We start from the raw sequence: 15,757 nt of genomic DNA on the forward strand, positions 1-15,757 counted from the left end.
CTTACAGTTTGTTGAAGACCAAAACAGTTATCATTAACGTTCCTGAATACCAGCAAATACTATACACTGAAAACCTAAATTAGTCAATTTGACCAATTTAATTGGTCATTTTGACTGTCCTCTAGATGACAATGCACTTTAATCATTGTGACTATGCTCTTAGTCGTTTGACTAGATGGTTAGTCACATTTGACTGAGTAGGGTGGTAATTATGACTATGTTAGGAAGTCAAAATGACTATATGTTATACTCGTTTTGACGAATTGGATTTTTCAATTGACTATGCACATTTGTCAGTTTGACAATTGAATGCAGTCCATATGACTTATTGAAATGGTCGAAAGTGACCATGTTGGTTAGTCAACATGATTACTGTGAATAGTCACGACCAATAGACTGTTAGACTGTTATTTTAATTTGTGTTGTGTTTTTTGTTCTACTATTTTACTTTGTGTGTGTTTCTATCCGTTTTGTACTTTTATGTTTCATTTCTTCTGTTATTCTACATTATGTTGTTTCTTTTCCATAGGATTGACAAATGCATCTGGAATATAATATCATTAAAAATACCACAGCAGCAATACTAACAATGACAACAGTATAGAACCACAAAGTGCTTAATGTTCAAAACCTTCCTATATCTTAAGTTTCCATGTGTTACCATTACTCAGTGACATATATTGAAGTCAAAAAATCAAATAAAGAAAATATATTTATTATAAACTCATTTCTACATACATTATGATATCCCAACTTAAATATATATTTTATACATTTTCAGTATGTCAGAATTTGAAGTGTTTATTTCAGATATTTTGTCGGTATCAACTCTGCATGTGTCAGTGTAATATTCTCTCTGGCCAAAAATCTCTCAGCTGTGTTCATACAAGTAGCAATGTCTCCATTTGCTGAAAAATATAATTGTGTCAGCTACCCATCCTATATCACAACATTGTTATGTAAGCACCGGGATCTTGACAGCCACCCATCTTATACCACAACATTGTGATGTAAGCACCAGGATCTTGACAGCCACCCATCTTATAACACAACATTGTAATGTAAGCACCGGGATCTTGACAGCCACCAATCTTATACCACAACATTGTAATGTAAGCACCGGGATCTTTACAGCCACCCATCTTATACCACAACATTGTAATGTAAGCACCGGGATCTTGACAGCCACCCATCTTATACCACACCATTGTAATGTAAGCACCAGGATCTTGACAGCCACCCATCCTATATCACAGCATTGTATTGTAAGCAACAGGATCTTGACAGCCACCCCGAGCTTTTTTTTTTAATTTATTGTTGTGAATATCGATTGCAGTGTTTATTGTTAACAGCTTTTGGTCAGGTGAAAAAAAGATATCGCTAAATACTCTTTTCAATCGACAATACGCTGTATGTGTATCAAAATTGATATCCCGTATACATATCTCCCCCTTTTTTTATTGTCATTACGTCAACATGTGTCGATATTACATTCATTACACTTCTTTTTCTTAAATTTAATTTTTGTAAGTTTAAATTAAAACAAATATACATGATACTTACTTTAAACAATTGGTTTAATTGACAAAATAACAGTTTCGTGCCTCCTGGTTTGTTTACATCTACACGATCTAGGGAACAAAGGGAACGCGAAAGAGTGCGCGTGAAAACCGATACTGTACACCACGTAGTGATGTGACCACTAACATAGTCAAATTGACCGTGCAGGTCGTCACAATGACTTGATGGGTAGTCATATATGCTGTTGACTACCTTTCGGCTAATATCTGACTAACTGAATAGTCATAGTGACTAATTTAAATTTTCAGTGTATAGTTTAATATGTTTTATTCTATTATAAAACTAATTTTGTTTTCTGTTTCTCATGTCGTTATTTTTTTTTTTCGATTTTCAACACGTACAACAATTTTTTAGCCTATGAGATAACATTTTCAATTTCTCTTTTTAAATATCAAACACAACTCTACTGCTCAATGGGATATGTTATGGAATATTTGTACCACAGATAACCACGTCTATGTTCCATTTTTCGTAACTACAGTCCCGTCCTCGTTCACTCGATTGTGACATCACCGAATGCGACTTAAAACCTATTTTTACTTGCCATGACGGGTGCCACTGGTGGAGCAGGAACTGCATTTCCTTCCGGGGCAACTCTGTTTTTTTTTTTTTTTTGTTGCGTTTATGTGTTGCTCAATCTTCAGTTTTCTTTGTGATGTTTTGTGAAATCTTTGTTTTATCTTAACTTCGCTCAGTTGTCTGTTTGTCTTCCATTTATGGCTTGTATTTCTCCCTTGGTAACTCCCCATCCTTTTCATTGAATTCAAAACATGCATATCTTACTTTTTTCGCAAACATGTCCTTAGTGTTAAAGTTACAAATAAGATAGGCTGGCGATTTTTAACACGTAGAATGCTAAAAAAAGATCTCAGTATTTTATTTTGAAAGAAAGACTTGAAACGAATAATACATTATACTATAATACACACATCTTATCTAAATATTACAATATAATTCTATTATCTAATATTTGGAAAAAATAGTTATGTTATATCAAATTTACGTTACTACACGGTATATGATACTGTGCGCAGTACATAAGATATTCGAAACTACCATGAACTTTTGTACTTGATTCAAAGGATTTTATTTTTGCCATGTATTCAAGTATTATAGTGAATAATTTAAAGTTTTACGTACAAGACAATGTAAACCTAGAGTAGGAAAACATCGAGGATGTATATATTGTATTCATAATGTCCAACCATTAAAAAAGAAACTGTCAATCCTGAGTAAGGTTAATAATCATGGATTATATAATACTTCCATGGTTTAATTAAGTTTTTGATATACTGTTATTGTAATTGAAGAATTATATTCAGGCAGTATTGATTCGGTACACTCACATATAAATATTTGAATATGTTCTGCACGATTTGATCATTCTTTTTTTTCCTCTTGAAAATAGATCGTTTTCATTATAAAGCATTGCAATTTGTGTTTATGTGCAGCATTCGATACGTTAACTATTTTATAACAAAAACTGGTAAGAAATGGTTGTTCATGACCTCTATCATGCACGTCTTAACATTGTCAAGGATGAATTAAAATACTGAACATTGGCGAGTAGTACAAGTATACGTATATGGAAGACAAAACATTTGTTTAAAGTAAGAACATACCTGGGAACAATCATAAACCACAAGCCGAAAAAATTAAGACAGCAAGCCAAAAGAAAAAAAGTTGTTAAGACAACAGTCCACAAAACACGTCACCGAAAACTCAATTTCGAGCAGAATGAACTCATCAAAAGCCGCTAGTAATTTCAGTTAAATTGACATTTCTGCTCCATGAGAAAGAAAGAGATAAAGAAGGGAAGTAGAAATTTATGAAACATTTGATTCAATGCGAGATATCAAATTACCTGTTTGAACAATGCAAAAGGAGCTAATTACATAAATTTAGGACCTGCATTTTACAGACAAAATCTATAATTCTAATAATCAAGCACTGGCTCCTCTTTCTTGTGGTTTAACAATAATGTTGTTCTTTCTAGAAAAAAGCACATAACTAAATTGTTACACCAAGAACACAGGTGTTTCTAATATTGACGTAACTGCAAGGTTTTCTAGTTTGATTTCAACACAATAAGTCAATTCACAGATTCTGAAAAGATCAAACCAAAAGAAAGACAGATTTTTGCCACTCAAAGGTTAGAGATCATGGTTATAGAAATTTGCACCTCATTTTATTTGATATCATCGTCTTGAACATTCATGAACGATTTGCCACTGTACGTTAAGCAACCAGCAATGATTTTATGGATCCAGTTCTACCTTGCTGCACATTTATACATTCCACAATTACGCCGAAGCTACGTTTAGGGTTTATGTATGAAACCACTTTTACTATTTTCAAACGTAAAAAATGGGGTTACTAATATTGATGCCGTTACGTTTCTATAGTGTTTTTTTTTTATTTCAATACAATAAATCAATGAATTCTTAATATTGATGCCCATATTGAAAGCAAAGAGATTAACTTTGCCACTGGAAAAGTAGGTGTTTGGTGATGGTTTTTTTCGTACGCCTACAAGGTTCTTTACAAGTCTACCGAAATCCATTGGGTTTTGAACTAGCTTTCAGTAACTGCGAGTACTCTACTTTTGATACTTTGTGTTTTCCATCATATTGTTGGTTTGTTTTTTGCGTCTAGTACCGATCTTTTTAACTGATAGTAAAGGGTAGACCGCTTACAAACATGGTTAACTCCGCCACATTCTGTGTGCCGGTTGCGAGCCATAAACTATATGATAAATCATTTATAACATTTGAATACATTACAATATGCTTGATTAATATTACACTGAAAAGAAGAATTGGAGGGTTATTTGAATATTGACTAAAATTACTAAATTTAATATTGCTTTTAAGTTTAAAATGTCAAAGATGGCAGATATTATATTAACCGGCATAAATGAATAAAATCCTGAAATTGAGAAGCTTTGCCAGCGTAATAGAAATAAATAAATGTTGTTTTACCATTTTTAACATAAAGATTTAACGTAGATTGTTAATGTAAAAGTTCCGAGAAAAGCAAAAGTTTGGTTCACAAAACTTCATTTCAGCAAAGATGCGTCACGTATTATAGATAAATTATTTTTGCAGAGGAATTTTAGTATCATATTATGATTGCAATAATTGGTGAAATCAATTAACTTTTTTTATTATCTATGGTGTAAATCATAATTAGCTCATAAAATGTGTCATTTTCAATGCACTTTACTGCAGAAACTGGTATGCATATATCTTAATTGGTAAATTAATAGGATAGAGAAAATTGGTCAACTGTGTATCAATCAACAGACACGTCCAATAAAGCACAAAATGTTCATTTCTTTCGCATTATATGTCAATATCAGAACTCCGAAATAGACATGGTAAGCACGTGAAGCTTTCGGAAATATTTGTAACGGGTTTTGTTAATTACCCAACCTAGACGGTCGTCTTCATTAACACGTATATCCTACACATAGAATCTTTGTCTAATTGAGAGAAACTAATTCATTTCCCAATTAAAACATCATAATATCTCTCTTCATAAGAGAATATGTCGATTTCCTAGCATTAGTTACTGCGAAAACATGTGCCAAAATTTGGCGCGCGTGTCGTAAAACATTGAGATCTTTATCGACAACCGGCAATGTGAAGACAGCGCCCCTGAGAAAGTGTTGTGTTTTAGTTAAAATTTGACAGTACAAATGTTTTTCTAAGCTGTAAACATATGTATTGGTGATAGAGTTGTAATTAACGAGTTTCAGGAATGATAATTATATTCCCTGAAAATATAGTCTACTGTGTGACGCCTTTACTATTCTTTACTTTTTGTTTATATATGCTCTTTGAAAACCGAATCACGTACATTTATATAATTCTACGCGTATGAACAATCAAAAGCCAGTTCTTTCTATATGGTCATGGTGGTCAGTTGTGCTTAAGTCTTTGCCATGTATACTTTCTAACTAATTCATTTTTTCAGACTACTATGACGAAAAAATTAACTACGTCACATATTTCAACGTTATTTGCGAAGGCTGCTAACATCCGACGACAAATGTTAAAAGACTTTAAGAATGAAATAGTGTAAATGAGATATAAAAAAAACCCTGTTTTGTACTTGACCAACTTGTTGTGTCAAATTTTAAACGTGCCAGATAACAAAGGTAACAGGAAGACATAGCAGCCTTCTCGTATACATTGTTCTGACTCCGAACTGACCAGTCTTTACACTTGCTCTTAAATAATGTGTGCTAAAATAGATATAAATTAAAAGTCTTCGTTTTGAATCGCCTTAACCAATGACCTTATCGTGTTCTAAAGCTTTAGAGAATATTGGCTGACCTTTACATATGCATTCGGTAACCTAAACATGTCTTTCTATGTTGTGATGTTACACTATTGTTTCAGATAAGGGTGAAGGTTTGGTACCATTAAAACGTTAAAACCCGCTGCAATTGTTTGCACCTGTCCTAAGTCAGGAATCTGATGTTCAGTAGTTTGTTGATGTGGTTCATACGTGTTTGTCGTTTTTTATATAGATTAGACCGTTGGTGTCCCGTTTGAATGGTTTTACACTAGTAAATTTTGGGGCCCTTTATAGCTTGCTGTGCGGTGTGAGCCAAGGCTCCGTGTTAAAGACCGTACTTTGACCTATATTGGTTTACTTTTATAAATTTTGACTTGGATGGAGAGTTGTCTCATTGGCACTCATACCACATCTTCTTATATCTATATGTATGGAAAATGTGTTGGTTGGTGAATGTTTTATTCGCATATCACTTATAACCAAACAGATAAAAGACAACAAAGCAGTTTAGGGGGTCAGTATTGGCGATTTAATTTTGAAAAATGTCTTCAAAGAATGGCATACATTTGTGAAGCACGATGTAAAGTAACTAATTACTAAAAAATAATGGTAGCCAAACAAAATTAACAGCTTAAACCTTCCAAGAATAGTTGTGTGTTGAAACTGTCAAAGTATCATAAACCAACTACGCTGTCACCACATTTTCATACACATGTTTACCATGTAAATGTAAAAACCAATCAAGGTTATATCCGAGGACGAGTCTAATCAAAGACTGTGAAATTGGTATTGTGCTTTTTCTCCGCCAAACACACAAATATTTTATAAGAGTAAGCGTAAAGACTGGTTAGTAAGAAGTCAGAATAATGTGTACTGGAAGGCTGGTGTCCTTCTGTGTTATATTGCCTTCTTAGCTACACATTAACCATTATAATCAGCTTGTCGGTCGGTCAAGTATAAATATACATACATATAATTATAGAATTTCCCTCAAATTGCGTGTTTTAAATCATTAAAATGCTTAAACAATGATGGGACATTTTATACATGTGTTACCAGTCAGCAATTACTTATTCTATTTCCAAGCTGTTTTTTCTGATAATTAATAATCATTGACCGTCAAGTACACCATAAATCATTTTAAAAACTCCTTTCTGATCGTTCGAATGGAACTGTAAAATTCCTTTCGGTGAAAGCATTTAATATCTGAACCGAAAGACTTCAAATATTTCATCGAATACTTGGAAGGATGTTTTCGAATGCATTATAAGTACTTTTAAATAGAAAAAAAAATAAAATTAATTTAAAATCGTTTAGAAAAATGCAAAACTAATAAATTATTTCAGTGCAACAAATATGATATATAATTGAAAGTTGATGATATTGCAATGATTAAAGGTAAATATTCATAACTTTAGATACAATTTTTACGAATATTTTAGAGATAATTAAAATACGTATTTCAAAAATGAACAATGAACTTATATTGAAATTTCTTTTATTGCTGCGACTTTTATTTATTCCACCAAAAAGGATCCGTGTGGCTGTCGCCAGCATACCCGTGATACCGGAACGAGGTTATCTCAAGCATCCGGAATTTCAGTCATAGTCGATTAAATGCTTGTATGATGTTTGAAATTGAGATTAAAGCACCTGGTTGCGAACAATGACTTTTAACTACTGAAACCCTACTGCTATAAAATTTGCCATGCGTAGAGTAAACGATCATATTGTCATTCTGACAACATCATTTAAAAGCCAATAAAAGTAGATGAAATGATTTTTTTATTGTCAAACCAATATGATTATTGTGGAAAATTGTTTTATTATTAATTTTTCACAGCAAATTATTCAATATATTTACTTTTTATTTCACTATTTATTAGTCGGAACAAAGTTGTTATATTCAATGATCGTATATCTTCATACGCTTTTTTCAGCTACAAGCATAAAATTGCTTTTGACAAACCAACTTGAAAAAGAGACAATTAAAAGTTTTCAATTTCATATTGTGGGAAACAAATTTAAAAAAAAATTGTATATGTTTATCAGACAATTTATATCTGAAATGCACCCGTCAAAAGAAGAAAGTGACATGTATAATTGATATACATGATTATTCATGCACAGATGCAAACTTATGAAATACAGATATTTTCGATAAAATGTAAATTATAATTGTTGACATAAATAATACATTTTTCAATTAACATCATTTAGACAATCATATGTATCAGCTTGTTAGAAAAGTATTAGTAAAATTATTTATATTGAGTCTTTAGACAAAATTTTCTATATTCAAATAAAATAATGATATAAAAATAATGGCGTGAGCCACAAAAGAAACTTGTAGTCCAAGTGCTGTTTATTATAAAAAAAAAAAAAAATAAGGAGATGTGGAATGATTGAGACAACTATTCACCAAAGTTCAAACGAGGACCTAAGGGTTATTGCTTACAGGCTAAACGCTTTGATAAGCTAAACGGACCATCAATAAATCATCGAAGTAAACATTTTGCAGTGAAAAGATTTAACCTAAAGTGTTCCATATCATTTTATAGAGTATTTGGTAAAACTGCATATTATGAACTGGTAATAGTTGTTACGTTCACTTTGATTGTTGTTTGCTTAACATCCTGTAATATTTCATGCATACTAAGGACAATAACAAATAGAATATGTATAGGTTATGCAAAGTTGGTCGACCGAAATGAAGCATGGGAATTTAAACTGCAACTGGTAAAAAAGGGATGTACAGGGCACAGAAACATGTCACATACGTCTTCCATAAAAGAGGTGGAAGGTACCAGAGGTAGAATCAAGAATCATAAGTAAGAAGATGACAAAATCATATAAAAAAACGAACAAAAAAGACAAACAACAGTTTACAAAACATTACATGGCATAGAAAAACTAAATACTGAGCATAACGAACCCTGCCTACGAAAACCTGGGGTAGTCTCAGGTGCTCTGGAAGGGTAGCAGATCCTGCTCCACATGTGATATACGTCGTGTTGCTCATGCTAAGTACAAAATTCGGGGTTAAGGATGTACTTAAGTGACATTAAAAAATCAAGAATTTAAAATTGATACTATAAATAAGAAGAGCATTAGTTAAGGAACCAGATAAGCTAAAAATATTGATAAGTTATGGAGCTTCTTTTTGAGATATTTAAGTTTTAAAAATTGGCGGGAAAAGGCTGACTCGGATTTTTACCTTATATTTGCATTGGTATTATTTGGGTCTCAAATCGAAAAAAAGAAATCCAGAATCTGCTTAAATTTTGGTAAATGACCTTTTAAGAGCTGTTGGAGTCTTAAATGAAAAGAAAATGGGTGTTATGGGGCAAAATATTTTACCTTATATCGTAGGAAAAAACCAAGGAGTCCGAACATCTGACAAAAATTCCTAAACCTGACCTAAGTACATCTTTAAGTCTCGTTTATAAAAAAGAATTATGAATTACAAGTCATGATTGTCGTGTAGAGAGTGTTGGCAGTCTTCCCATTCGGAACGGACGTGACTGCGTATTGATACAACCCGCACAATCAAAACGGACGCACAACTTTGGCATTGGATTATGTGCGTCAACCTTCGGAGTATACTGCAAGGTACTCTGTAATATAGAAGAAATATTTAACTTGTCTGATTTTATTTCTTCATCTCCAAGCAATCCTAGAAATATCAGATTTAGTAAAAATGTATGCATATTTTCGTGCTTACGACACCATTACTATATATTAAACAACTACACAACAACTGGTACAGTACTAGACGAGCAGTAATTGCCACCCCTTCCGGAGTACTTGTTTTCACACACGGTTTCAAGTTTTAACTTAAATCTTCTATATGGCGCTTTGTGGACTTTAGTTTGTGTTTCCCTTTTTGCTACAATGTTGTTTCGTCTTCTCGACTTTTGATTTGTTTATTGCCTCCTTAATTTGTTAGTATATCTTCTTAGTTTCTTTACTGAATATAAATAAGAAGATGTGATATGAGTGCCAATGAGACAACTCTCCATCCAAGTCACAATGTATAAAAAGTTAACAATCATAGGTCAAAGTACGGCCTTCAACACGGAGCCTTGGCTCACACCGAACAGCAAGCTATAAAGGGCCCCAAATAGACTAAAACCATTCAAACATGAAAACCAACGGTCTAATCTATATAAAAAACGAGAAACGAGAAACACTTAAGAACCACACCAACAAACGTCAACCACTGAACAACTGGCTCCTGACTACATATATTTATTATTTCTACGTACAGAATATATATTTTACGCTATTTTTAGTCTTAATATGTTTGGTGAACTGTGATCTTTTACAAGACACTATTTTATCTGACATCTGTTGGTAATTCAATTGACATAATCTTCAGTGAATAAATACGAGAAAAGAATGACAAAATTAATGGAGGCATATAAATAGAAATGAAAGAGTAAAATACTTTCAATGGAAATAAGCCTCTCATTAGTTGTAGTATAAAGATTTTTGGACGGAAGTTGTCGAAACAAGTTTACGACTTGTCGTCGTTTTTAGATTTTAATTATGATATTATAATATACACATCTTCACTTCACGGTATTAGAGATTACTCTGAAGCATTTACCTAACTCAATTAGAATTTATTGATGTGTTTATGAAAAGTGTATAGGTATGGTGAAAAGACATAAATTTTGATTTCACTTGAAATTAAAAAGAATGCTTCCCAATACCGTATAGTCGACTATAAAAGGCACCGACATGAAAAATGTGAAACAATCAATAGAGAAAACTAAAGGCCTAATTCATAGCAAAACAATTAACGAAAAACAAGTATGACAGACATGAACCAACGACAACCATTGAGCTACAGGCTCCTGACTTGGGACAGACACTTAAAAATATCGTCTGGATAAACATGTTAGTTTGCGCCTCAAACCCCCCCCCCCCCACCACCACCACCACCACCACCACCCCCCCCCCCCCCCACCCCCCTTAACCTGGGTGTAACAGTACAAAATAAAATCATAAGTCAGGGCTTAACTCACCACTAACATGAAGGCAGAGAAACACATTACCTTGTGCAATGCCAAAATAAAGGTGTCGACATATATGTTTGGCTTCCAAAAGTATTAGTCTCTGGTAAACCTGACGAAATTTATTACAGGAACGCGTGTTATTAACGCAGTGTAATCATATCAAACAGTTTTTAACAAGCATTTTTTAATACTTGATAATTCTGTTTTATAGTAAAAAAAAATGATGCATTTGTTGGATTGGTATATATATTGTAATATACCATTATATAAATTTGTATAATACCACATAATTTTAAATCTCAAAGTGTAATCCGCTTCTGATTAAATATTACTTTTACAATTTATGAAGTTTTAATTTTTATTGATAATTCATGGTAATATTTGGGCTACTTAATAAATCTGGGCTTCGATTCAGACAATAAAAGTTATCTGAAAATATATGTTAAAATGATTAATAGCAAACAAAAAATTATGTAAACACAGTAATTTCAGTTGCCTATAATCACTGCCATTGCGTTGTCACACTGTGCGAAAAGTCAATCTTGCTCTCTGCAGTCAGGCACTTTGTATAAGATCATGAGGTATAGACGTGAGTTTTTTGTGATTGTATGTCTTTTTTCCTACATTCATTTTACCCATTCTTTTCTTTTTCTTTCCTTTTTTTTGAGGGGGGGGGGGTGGGGGGGGGGGGGTGTTGAGATAGCCGCTTTCTGTCCAATAATTGAAATCGCCTTCGCCTCGGAATAGACTATAATTTTTTTTTTCACTAGATGTTCATATATTTGCATGTTAATCGGATGTTATTGCATGTATATAAAGATAAAAAGATGTGGTATGATTGTCAATGATACAACTCTCCACTAGAGACCAAATGAAGTAGAATTTGGCAACTATAGGTCACCGGACGGCTTTCAACAATGAGCAAAACCCATACCGCATAACAAGCTATAAAATTGTAAAACAATTCAAACGAGAAAACTAACGGCCTGATTTATGTACAAATCAATAAACGGAAAAGCAAATATGATATACAGCAACAAACGACAACCATTGAAATACAGGTTCCTGACTTCGGACAGACACATACCGAATGTGGCGGAGTTAAACATGTTAGCGGGCGCCCAACCCCTATTAAAATCTTGGACAGTGGTGCAACAGAACAACACAAGAACAACCCGTTCAAAAAACATCTTGGCTTAAGTTGTTCCCGCATGGCTTCATCTAAGCAAAACGTTCATCATAACTACAGTCTATCATCATGGTCTAAAAGAGGTCGCCATGATATTGCCTTATGTGCTGATTCGGAATAGACCAAACAGCACGCAATTCAAACAAACTAAAACGAGGTATTCCCAATTTACCCTATTTTTTTTCACTCACAGGGACAAATACCAAAGGTTGGTGAAACCTAAGGACATTTGCATATTAAAGAGTCTTTAAAAAAAAAGTCCTTAACCGCTTTTGCAAGTTGTCAAAATGTCCATAAAATCTTACTGTTATTCAGTTCTATGCATTTGGTATTGAAGACAACTATTATAAAATATTGCAAATTTTACCTAATTTTCTTAAATATTTGCTTCTAAGGGTAAAAGATCGATATTGGCAGAAATCTTTCAAAATTGCTGTTTTTCATTTATAATAACATAAATGATAAGGATACAAATTAAGAAATTGAACTAGCGTTGATACAACCTCGAAGTACAAAAGAAGCTGCGATACTGTTAGTTTTAATAAATATCGAAGAACGTTTGAAAATGGTCTTAGTGGGAAATCAGTACATCTTTACCTTGTACAGATTTGTAATGTTCGTTTAGTTGTACCTTACTTATAGCGCATTGGAACGTTACAGTCTCTGGTAAAAAATGTAGAATCTAATCAACAAATCTCTACTCGGGAAACAAGTATTTCACGAGACAAACATTTTTGTCGGTTCTGGTTGATCAAAGTGTTTGCATCTGTTATACCTTCCCGTGCATGCAATAGTTTACTTGTAAAAAAGAGAATGTATATCAGTCGTGTGTTCCTCAAGCTATTATATTTAAAACAACTGATTCAAATGATAACAATTATCTTTTAATCACGTATACGTTACTGTTTCTTGTTTTACAATAAAGATAAGACGATGTTTATAGGATAACCTTTTTACTTTGTTATTTGTTTACTTTATGATGACTAGATTTCCATAATTTGTTCTTATCGGAAGTTCTCTGTTTTCTTATTTTTTTCTGTTTACTTTCTAATTGGTTAATCAAATGATATTGCGCGCTACAACTGCATAATAAGCCCGTAAAAATAAAGTGGAAATAATGGTTTACCAATTTGATTATGTTGGTATTAAACTATAATTCGAATTAGACAAAAAAAAAAACTTCGAGGAAACATCGTTACTACACCTTTTCAATTACTGTAGTTGAGCCTCGCTGAAATAACCGAATTATACAAATAACGTTATAACAAATAAGTTACCTACGTTATTTTAACGGCCCTTTAGTTTAACCTGCGTTACGCAGTAACGTGCAACAATGACTGACAAAAATATACATAATTAAGTAAAGTATTTAAAAGTATTTGTACGAGCTTAAGATACATGGAGAAAAGCTTAAATAAAGCAAATAAATAATTTGTATACTAGTACCTGTTATTTGTACAACAGTTGGCTGATTGAAGGATAAATATATATATACAAATAAACATAGGCTATCTGACGAAAAATTTAAATCATTACTTCTAGTGAAACGATATATATATATATATATATACAACTCGTCTAAACATCAGCCCAACAATATTAGATTTGTAAATTTGCTTTCGCAATTTTTTTTGTTCTTCCCTAGCCGGGATTCGAACTCATGCTACTGAGATATCGTGACACCAAATCGCCTGCACTGTATCCGACGCGCTAGACCACTCGACCACTTAGGCTTCAATAATAAAGATTTCGGTGGCCGGGTGTTACCTTTCCTCGTCAGTTTTAATCTAGCGTCGTAATACAGTACATGCTGTATAAGGCATGAAGATGGAATTGTTACAGATCAGCTGAAATATCTATTGTAAAGGATCCTACAAATTAATGCAAGATACAGTCACAGAAATAATTATATCTATAAGTATACGTCTGAACCAGTGACAACTCTACAACAGATGTATCCATCGGATCACCAGCAGTGATGGTGATACATGGCCCTGTACATTCTGTATATACAACTCGTCTAAACATCAGCCCAACAATGTTAGATCTGTAAATTTGCTTTCGCAAATTTTTTGTTCTTCCCTCGCCGGGATTCGAACTCATGCTACTGAGATATCATATATACAAATTGAAAACAACGTTCAAACCTATGATTGCGTTGGATAAAAACCGCAATTTTTATACGTGTGCATGCAAAACAAATTTCATGGTAGAGGGGCCAAAATACAGCACAAACAACATTTTCCAAAAGACCAAAAAGTGAAAAAGTATATTTTAACAAAACACACTTGACTAGCAGGTCGAACATGGGTCTTAATTATTAATTTAATACCAAACAGAAAACAATAAACTTGCGGAAAAGATGGTATACGGCAAACATGAGGTGCAAAAATCTGTACACCATATCCGGATTTCGACAATTAATGTCTCTTTAGTGATGTTAGGAATCGACACGGTATTTGAAAGGCAATATAATTTACCTCAATTTAGGATTGACTCTTGAATTTTGAAGAGTCGAAATAGGATGAACGGATTATATAAACCCGAAGGCAAATATAATACAAGCCCAAACGAAAAAATATAAACAAGTCTAAATTGAAAACAACGTTCAAACCTATGATTGCGTTGGATAAAAACCGCAATTTTTATACGTGTGCATGCTAAACAAATTTCTTGGTAGAAGTGTATAAATACAACACAAACAACATTTTCCAAAAGACCAAAAAAGTAAGTAACAAAACGCATTTGACTAGCCCGTATATATCATTTCCTTATAATATACCAGCTAGAGAAAATGCATGAAGATATGAAACATAAATGCAGACATGGACAGCCGTGGTGATGTATGGGGAACCACTTAATAAAAAGAGGCGAAGCTGGATATAACTGAGTGTGCACATGTACTCTTCGATCTGTTGAAGTTTTGCTGGACAATTTTCTAGCTATTAACCCCAGAACCTTTCACATCGGGCAATAGTGTTCGTTGTGTCTGCTTTTTCGTCCTCACGTTGTGTGCACAACACCTGCTGAACCAGTGAAAGGAATTGTTCCACTTGCCCAACTCCTCTTTTATTTGTTTATCCATGATCAAATGTTATGGTCCCTTTTGCAAACATTGATTTTATTTATTAAAAATAGAGGGTATACATCTTGTTTCCGCAACTCCTCCCGTTGACTGGATTTTAATGCAGCCATCTTCAGTACTGAATAACATCGTTGACCTATTATTTATTTTTGTTGTTATTATTATTATTTTTATCCACACGGTTTCAACGTATTTCGAGTTTTGGATTTTCAATTTCAAGACATGGACTTGGCACATAAATTAACAAAAATGGTAGTTGGTGCGAACTTATAAGTTATACTAAGTTTTGTTAGTTTGGTTGTAGATGCATTAGAGAACGGAAAGATAATTGTATTGTTCTCAATCGTGTCTTCATGTTTTGGTAATGGCTTTGCTATGTATATGTGGTTGATTTATTTCATATCGTAATGTTGTTTTTGTTATTTTGAAAATTTGTGTTGATGGCAGATCTTTGGATTATTCTCTTTATAGTATGCACATCTTTTTATTGAGTCTAACATCGCAAATGTACTATGCAGCATTGCACTACGAATCTGTTCTTTTTTATTATCCCACATTTTGCTATGCTATGAA

This window comes from Mytilus californianus, unplaced genomic scaffold, assembly GCF_021869535.1.
Source record: "Mytilus californianus isolate M0D057914Y unplaced genomic scaffold, xbMytCali1.0.p SCAF_2, whole genome shotgun sequence".
Taxonomy (NCBI): domain Eukaryota; kingdom Metazoa; phylum Mollusca; class Bivalvia; order Mytilida; family Mytilidae; genus Mytilus; species Mytilus californianus.